The sequence below is a fragment of the Ceratotherium simum genome, chromosome 15 (assembly GCF_057802395.1).
Source record: "Ceratotherium simum simum isolate JZ-2026a chromosome 15, ASM5780239v1, whole genome shotgun sequence".
NCBI classification, from domain to species: domain Eukaryota; kingdom Metazoa; phylum Chordata; class Mammalia; order Perissodactyla; family Rhinocerotidae; genus Ceratotherium; species Ceratotherium simum.
In genome coordinates, this window is record NC_141914.1 from 17,679,850 (window position 1) to 17,689,798 (window position 9,949).

A 9,949-nucleotide genomic window follows, 5' to 3' on the forward strand; every position below is an offset into this window, starting at 1 on the left:
GAGCACCTGGGTATTTATCCCAAAGAAGTGAAGACATGTTCATTTAAAAACCTGTACACTAATGTTTACTGTAGCTTTATTTATAATAGTCAAAACCGGACACAACCCAGATGGTGAATAGTTAAATAAACTATGGTGAATTCGTACCATGGAATATTACTCAGCGATGAAAAGGAATGGAAGTGTTCTGTATCTTGACTATATCAATGTCAGTATCCTGGTTCTAATATTGTACTATAGTTTTGCAAGATATTAGCATTGGAGAAAACAGGGTAAAGGGCACACAGAATCTCTCTGTATTAATTTTTACAACTGCATTTGACTCTTCAAATATCTCAAAATGAAATGTGTGCTTAAAAAAATTGTGGAAATTTTATACAATTGTTACTATACAGCCAATTCTTTCTCTCTCTCTAAATCCCTAAAATGTTAAGTAGACGTAACTTTTTATGTTGCTATCTGATGTTATATGTTCTAGTCTTACATTCCCAACTGTAATATAGGCTTCTTGAGGGGACGCATGAAATGTCAGATAGCACAGTACTTGGTACGTGGCAGGCATTCAAAACATGTTTTACGGAATCATCTGCATGTTTGCTCCAACAATCCCCCTTGGTTTACCAGCACAGACTACTCACAACTGCAGACTTATTTATACCCAGTTCCTTTAGCCTCTCTTTGAAGCTCGCAGCATTTGGCATTATTGGACTCTTCCTCAAAATTCTTTTTCTTGACTTCTGTGACCAATCTTCTTTTAATTCCCCCAGTTATTTCATCTATCTTATGACCCATTCTCTAATACTTTATCTTTCCAAACTCCAAACATAAATGTTACTTAAATTATATAATTTGGCTTCTTTCTTTTTTTCTGTCTCTAATTTCCATTGATAATCCCAACCATGTGTCTCTGACTTTTTTTATTAAGACATCTTTACAAGTGGCTTCCTAATTTTCAGCTCCAGGCCACACCTAAGCGCCTAAACTCTAATTTCTCACTGTCTGATAAACATTGCCCTCTAAACTTCCCTGTGGCACTTCTAACTCAGCATTCCCCAAACAGAACATATCCTCTCTTCTTATCACATTGCTCACATCTCTTCCTTGTCTTGTGCTCCCTATTTATTATAAAGACCCTAGAAGCATCAATGGCATGAACTCTGTATGTTTGTTGTTGACAGTGGCCAAGAAAATGTTCAAATTTTGCCCCAGGGTACTGGCCATCTCTTTTCTGGGCTGGAAAGGACCTCCTCTGGGGCTACTTCATCTGTGGTCTCCCTGCTGAGATTATGAACATGGGGTTTAGAGATACACAACTCTGATTTCAAGGCAAAGACTTTATTTCTTCCCACTTGTATTGGATACCCCTAATGCCCCACCTCACATCATGTTGTCCCACCTTTACTCCAGCCGTTGCTCCAGCAACCAGCTACACAAAGGTATAACTGACAGCACCTCAAGTCAACTCCACCATGTATTTCTTACTTCCTTTCTGGGGCTCCTGTGCCTTGTGGGACTGCCTGCAGAACCTGCCTAGCCATTCTGACACAAGTATATAGAAGAACATTTGACCAATATGGGATGGAGCATCAAGAGCTTATGGATAAATACCATAATGGTAGGCATTTCTGAGACCTATTCTCCACAGATCCCCAGAATCCCCAAGAGGATTGGGTGAAGCCCCATTTGCCCATAGCATCAACCTGCTCCATAACACATCCTTGAATTGACATTTCCTCCTTTCTGGCTTCACTCTTCTCAGAGCAGTTATATACTTTCAGATCTCTTCCAAAATTAAACTATGTGAATTCTAGTCCTTGTCTCAGGCTTTGCTTTTTAGGGAAGCCTAGTCTAAGAAACACTGTCTGAAATGCCAGTGTAAGCTACTCATATTTTATTTCAGAGGTAATGAAAAATCACTGAAAATTTACCAGCTGTAATTTAAGAGGATCAATATATTTCCAGAGTGTAGGATAAACTGAGTAGTGGCAATTAGGAAGCTTTTGTACTGGTTCAGAGATGGGTAATGAGAACATGAACTATAGGGTTAAAAGGTAAGGATGATAATAGGACATTGTGCAGGACTTGGGGGATGATCTGATATTGCTGAGGGGTGGAAGGTTGGAAAGGCAAGTGACAAAGATACTTTTGTAGCTTTAAGCCTGTATGTTATAGGTTGAATCGTGTTCTTCCTGAGATTCACATGTTGAAGTCCAAACTTCCAATACCTCAGAATGTGCCCTTATTTGGAAATAGGCTTGTTACAGATGTAATTAGTTAAGATGAGGTCATACTGGAGTAGGGAGGGCCCCTAAAGCAGTATGGTTAGTATCTTTATAAAAAGGGGAAATTTGGAAACAGACAGCACACAGGGAGAACACTATGTGTGGATGAAGGCAGAGATCAAGGTGATTCTTCTACAAGCCAAGGAATGCCCAAGATCATTAGCAATGTACTAAAAACTAGGAAAGAGGCATGGAACAGATTCTCCCTCATAGCCCACAGAAGGAACTAACCCTGCTGGCACATTAATTATAGACTCCTAGGCTGTGGAACTGTGAGAGAATAAATTTCTGTTGTTTAAGCCACCCAGTGTGGTACTTTGTTACGGCAGCCCTGGGATACTAATACACTAGGTAACTAGATTCCATTAATACAAGTAAGGAAACCAGGAGGGGAAACCCAATTGAGGTGAGGAGAAAAGTAGAGACAGGGGACAGTGTTTCAGTTTGGGGCATACTTGATTCATTAAAATAGAAACATAGAGACATGAGTGCAAATTGGAATTTTTGTGTGATAGGGCAAGAAACATGGTCCCCATTAATTTAGTTGGAAAGGAAAACATTATGTGAAAAGGGCAGAACTCATCCTCTGCATGTAACTAATGAATCTGCACTTGAAAAAGCATGCTCACTTCCTTAAGACTTAGATAGATAGAAAGGAACCAATTAGGTAAATTGGGTGAAATTCAGATAAGGAATTTATGAGAATGGAGGATTTGCTTTGAGCAAAGATGAAAGGAAAGAAATGTACTTAGCTAGACTAAGTGATGATTAAGTAGGATTTGATGATAAGGAACACATATTTTAAAGATGAAGCTTTAAAGTAGAAATAAAGTGATGTAAAGAGAAAGATGCATGCACTGTACCAGTATTATTATAAATATGGGAAAAATATTTTTGTAACATGGAGGTGGGAGAGATCTTTATTAACATGACAACAAAGCGAGAAATCACAGGAGTAAAAGGAGCAAATTGGATAACAGAAAAATTTGAGAGTCTGGAATAAAAAAACATTTGCATTAGAAACACTAAAGGACAAATGAAAATAGGAAAAATATTGTATTATGTATGACTGATAAAGGGTTAATATCCAAAACTTATAAAGTGCTTTTATTAGAAGAAAAGTGATAAGTCTAATTTTAAAAAAGGAAAATTATGTGACTAGATAATGTATTGAGATAGATGGATAAATGACCAACTGACAGTTGAAAAAGACATTCAAAGTCATTAATTATCAAAACATGCAAATTAATAAGATATTTTTCTTATCACATTGGAAAGGTTTTGGAGACCTAAAATGCTTAATGTTGATGAAGGTAGAGGAAAATTGGTACTTCTGTGCACAAGTGAGGGGATTAAAATGGGTCTAGCCTTTCTTGAGCCAACTTCAAAGTTATTTTCAAAAAATTAAAGTGCATAAATTTTGATTCAGCCAATCAACTTGTAGAAATTTATCTTACAGTAATACTACCACACATTCTTGAAGAATTATGTACCATGATATTTTGCTGCACAATTGTTTGGATAATGAAAAATTAGAAGCAATCTCAATGCCACTATTAACATAGAAATAGTTAAATGGTGATGGTCAGAATATGGAGTACTGTTTGGCCATAATAAAAAGTGAGGTAGATTTCTGTGCGATTATTATGACCTAGGAAGATGCATATTTTTTATGTGTAAAAAAGTGAATTATGGGACTGGCCTGGTGGCATAGTGGTTAAGTTCGCTCTCTCCACTTTGATGGCCTGGGGTTCACGGGTTCGGATCCCGGGCACAGACCTACACACCACTCGTTAAGCCATGCTGTGGTGGCATTCCACATAAAAAATAGAGGAATATTGGCGCAGATGTTAGCTCAGGGCCAATCTTCCTCACCGAAAGAAAAGTAAATGATAAGGTGGTGTTAGTCATATGAACCTCTTTTTTTGTAAGCAAATACATATATACATTAAAAAGCCTTAACAATGCTTGTCTTTGGTCGGTAAGATTATGAATGACTTTTACTTTCACTTTGTACATATCTGTTTCTTTTAAAAATGTTTTCAAAGTGAATGTATTTCTTTTATAACCAATCTTTTTAACAAATGGATAAGAGAAATCCTAGTTAAGAAAAAACAAAAAAGGACAGATGTTCCAGGAATAGATTGTTGAAGGATTAGAGGGAAACACCTACTGCCTGTGGATATGGGATGCATGGCTGGTGTGACAGTCCACCTAGTTAGTATTTTTTTTTAAAGATCAGTAAATTCATGATGGAATTTTAGCTTAATAAATTAGATCAAATGTATCTTTGGATTTTGTCGATTTAAAGTTCAGAGTTTCCATTGGAATTGTGTGATACAAAGGAATTTTTCATTTTTCCAAGGCACAAACTTGAGTTGGGTGCTGAAAAGCTAGTTTGTAGGAATAAAGTCATTTAGTTATGAGCAAGGTTTGCAAAAGGGCGAGCATGTTTATTTTAACAAGGCTTTGACTTTTTCTAATTGCATGTACTATAGCTCTTGTGAAGTAGTAAAATCTCACTTTGTGAAAAAAATGGCCAATAAGAGAGAAGAAAGGTATTTTCAGATGAGGATATTCTCTCAAGAATATCATATTATGTTAGTATGTAAGTCTTTAGGTCTAGGAAAAGGCCATATTATCTGTGGTTTAGCCATTACTTGTATTTGTCCAGCCCTGCTTTGCCTTCTCCTACTTCTAGTAAAAGGCCCTTTTCTCCCTGGCTTCATATGTGAGCACAGGGTCAAGATTTGGAAAGTCAAAATACCTTGTTTTCCTGATTACAGTCATTACTTAAGGCTTGAAATAATCAGAATCTGTCTTAGCTTGGGTTCCCCACAAGTAGACCCTGAGATGGGGAGTGCTGTGAAAGGGATTTATTAGGAAATAATCCAAGAAAAATCTAGAGGAAAGTTGGGGAGGAGGGAAGTGGTACTGGGAAGGAGAGAGAACCAAGCTAGGCTGTAGTGTCAAGCAGAGTCCTATGAAGTGTACTGTGTAAGGGGTCCCCAAGACCGCTCCCAGGTTTGATGATTCACTAGAAGGACTCACAGTACTCAGCATATAATTGTGCTCACAGCTATGATTTATTATCGTGAAAAGATACAAAGCAAAATGAGCAAAGAGAAAAGGAATGTTTAGGGTGAGGTTCAGAGGAAAACAGGCGTAAGCTTTCCAGAGTCCTCTTCCAGTGGAGTCACACAAGATACTCTTGATTCCTCCAGTAAATGAATTGTGACAACATATATGAAATGTTGCCAACCAGGAAAGTTCATTGGAGGCTCAGTGCCCAAGGATTTTACTGAGGCTGGTCTTGTAGGCACCCTCTTTCTAGCACTTAACCAAAGTTCCAAGCTCCCAGAAGGAAAGCAGGTGTTCAGCATGAACCACATCGTTTGTATAAACAATTTAGATATAGTGGCTCTTGTTAGGGAATGGTGAAAACCCTCCTGAAATCCAAGTTACCAGATGCCAGGCAAAGGCCAACCTTGCAAGGGGACCCTTTTAAGGCTAACGGTTTCAGTCCTGCTATGTTAACTCTTTGGCTCAGTCCCATAGGAAAGCTCTGAAAACTATGTAGGCTTCACCTCACTTTTGGATAAGGGAGCTAGAGTATATTTCCACAACTGTCAGTCATTGTTTAAAGGCTACCTGCCAGAGAGATAGATTTCTAGACCCTTCTAGCAATCTGTGTGGATGGGCCAAGCTGGTTCCACCTGCCTGAGGGCAAGTTCCAATAAAGAGATGCAAGTGTTGGCTGTTGGGAGTGACACCACACTGGGAGACGTGCATTACAAATAGACCTGACCCTGAGGAGATAAAGGTGAAATCCTGACAGCCTCTGCTATAGTGATCCTCCCTAGGATTTTATATACTGCACCAGAGATAGAGAAACCATCCTCTTGAGATAGGCAAGCTGGCATGTGAGCCTAAAGCTGCCTGTATCTAAATTCTCCACCTTATGGAGAAGACCCTTCTGCAGTAGCCAAGAATGGAATCTGCACTTAGAGAAAAGCCCAAAGAAGACAAGGATAGAAAATCTTAATAGTGCTTCGAGTCCTGTTGGAAACCATCTTTATCATTAGCTCTACCACTGGTCCTCTTATCTCAGCCTGTAACATTTCCCATCTTTTTCTTCTGCTGGCTTAATTTAGCCTTTTGTGACTTGCAACCATTCAAGAGACTCCTGATCAAAATGCCCTGTATATTATCTTAACAAAGTTACAAATCATATGTATCCAATTCAGAGATATTTGATAGTAAGTTTCATTTCCTTTTTAAAGGTAGGAACTTAAATTAATGGATTTGGGCCATGTAAGGTATTTCCTAAAACAGATTTCTACAAACTACAGCCAAATCTACCACTCCTGCCCACCCCCATCTGCCCGTCCCGGTCTCTTTTTGTAGGACCACAAGCTAAGAACAGTTTTTACATTTTTTTATGATTGAAGGAAAAAATATAAAGAAGGTTTTGTGATACATAAAAATCATATGAAATTCAAATTTCAGTGTTCATAAGGAAAGTTTTTAATTTCATGAATAAAATATGTGTGGAAATTTGTTTTCTCTCTTGTTATATAAGTACCTACACAATTGCCTTAATTTTGCCTCTTGGTCAACAAAAATGTTTGCTAATCCCCATCCTAGAACAATGAAAGTGGAAAATTGACTAACCCTTCTTGAGGGAAGGGACTATGTCTTACTATTTTTTTTTTCAGTAATCGTATATAATAATACTTAGAAAAATTTTCTGCAAATAGAAACATGAAGGAGATTGAACTGACACAAGTGGATGGCATTTAATACCCTACCCTGAGAGAGGCGGGGGTGGGGGACAGAGTGGCTTAATGACAGTGACCACCCAGCACTAAATGAATCACTACAATGACTCTGAAAACATCTAATGCTGCTTTCTGCTTGCCCTTCAAAGCAAATTAAGGTGAAGCAGAATTGATGAACTTTCTCCTTGTGATTAAGTTTTGAGGAGTCAATTGAGGACTCACATGAAATATTCAGATCTAAGATTCTGACAGTTCAAAAATCAGAAATTCAAGTGTGTTAATTAGCTCATATTTTAAAAGCAGACACATCTCTGAGAATACTGAGCTTCTCAGTCATTCACACCGCAGTATGCATAGTTCTTACCATGATAATCAGATCACTATCTTGTTCAGCTGTTGCAGGGAATGGGCGGTGTAAGCAAAGGAAGAATAGGAGGGAGAAAAAGCAAGTGTGGTCTTGGACCCTGAAAAACTTTGGGAGAGGGTGTCCTGTGAGTGGCACTTCATTGTGTGGGCTTTTATTTTTGTCACAGAACTGTTCCTACGAGTGAGATAGAGAAAAAATAGTTGACTTATAATGTGAGAGAAGGACCCAGAAAGAAATGTGGAGGGTACTAAGGAAATTTGTTTCATTTCACGATTTTGTCTAGGGACCAAATCTCTTTATATGCCTATGAAATGCATGCTGCCTGCATATAATTAGAAGGTGAACGTGATGTAATCTAGGCAGAACTAGAAGTATAATGATGTACACCTGAAATTTATACAATGTTATAAACCAATGTTACTGCAATAAACAAAAAATTAAAAAAAAAAAAAACGGAAAGTCAATGGAGGACCGCCCTGTGGCTTAGCGGTTAAGTGTGCGCGCTCCGCTACTGGCGGCCCGGGTTCGGATCCCAGGCGCGCACCGACGCACCGCTTCTCCGGCCATGCTGAGGCCGCGTCCCACATACAGCAACTAGAAGGATGTGCAACTGTGACATACAACTATCTACTGGGGCTTTGGGGAAAAAAAAAAAAGAAAAGGAGGAGGATTGGCAATAGATGTTAGCTCAGAGCTGGTCTTCCTCAGCAAACAGAGGAGGATTAGCATGGATGTTAGCTCAGGGCTGATCTTCCTCACACACACACACACAAAATGGAGATATATTATCTTAATTTTGACGTTGAAGATACTTTGATGGACAAGTTGTGGTATGGAATCATTTAAGTTTTATCATATACAAGGTATTTCCTAATACTTTTCCTGTAGTTGCGTCATGCCTTTCCTAAGGGATTACTTGAAACTAATGATCATTTATAAAACATTACTGCTGGACTGTTTTCAAGGAGAATCTCTCATCAATATGCAGTGGAAGGTGGAGGCCAAGCTGGTGAATGAAGATACCAAACCATAAACCCAATGATTCCTGTCCTCTCAATCACCCACTGTGAAGAGTTCTTTGTGATCCACAATAAGGAAGAGATCTAGACCAGTTTCTCAAAGGGCTTTCCTTGGCTTAGCAGAAACTTATTAATTGGAGACCTTAACTTGAGGAATTCATTAAGTCTTACATTCAAATTCCATATTTGGGGATTCCGTATGGTTCATTCAGCATATATGTATATACATGAAGAACCAATCATTTTCTCTTCACCATGCTCTACCTTAGATACAATGGTGAGCAAAATAGAGAGAGAGCCTGCCCTCATGGTACCACCATCTGCCTGCCATCCTGTTCCTGTGAGACCCTCCAGTTTCCAGCAATTCATTAATATCTAGCATTAATACATTTTCGGTCTTTAACATGTGCTCATTGTTATGTTCATTCCCAGTTAGGATTGATCTTTTAAATAAACAAATTATGAAACTGGGTTCAGCAAAGTGAAGACAGATACGTTTTCTAATAACAACAGCTAACTTTATTGAGTGCTTATTAAGGGGAGGCCCCGTGCTCAGTGATTCACATGCATTATCTCATGTATTGCTCCCAACAACCCTATGTGGTAGGTAGTATATTATTTCCATTTTATAAATGATGACACAGGAGCTTAGAGAAGTTGAGGAATTTGCCTAAGGTCACACCACAAGTTTCAACACAACTCTGCCTCACTCTCAAGGCTGAGTTCTTAACCATTGAGATATAATGTCTCTCTATAAACTACTGATTATTGCCAGGTGATACTTGGTTATCACACAACTGTCTGTCTTATGACAAGTTAGAATAAGCCAATAGATACAATGACTAGGCAAAGTAGTTCCACCTAGAAGGAAAGGGCAAAAACCTAGAGAGGTAGAACTGGTATGACAGTTGGTAGAGTAGCATATCCACAATGAAGAGACTTTCTGGACCAGCAATGATGGCCCATATTGGAGTCATGGAAACCAAAAGTAGATAGATTAATGCCATATGTGGAAATCCTTGAAAACCATGCACAGGAGTTTGAATTTAATGCAGCAGACACTGAAGTATTATAGAAGATCTTACACTAATGCAGTGGTTTGCAAGATGCATTGGAGTTGGCCAAAATTGTTTTGTATGTTGGTTTTGGGAGATGGTGTTTGGTGGAGCTATAAAGTGCACCCAAGTGGGAGGAGAGAAGGGAAAGTGAGTAGATAAATTTTGAGCATATTGAAATTAAGGTGAATTTAAGATGTCATTGGCTGGTTATCCAAGTAAATATACTCCTCAGACAGTTTGAATTAAGATATTGTTTTTTGAATGAGCAGCATTGTGGTTGACAATTGAGGTCTATATATAGGGATGTTTATCGAAGATGAGAAGATGGAATAAGAATAGATGAAGAAGAGCAGAAGGCCAAGGTAATAGCTTGGTGGAAACCCACAGTTTGGTCATGGGAAGAGGGAGACGAGCTAGCAAAGACGACAAAGAAGAATCATTT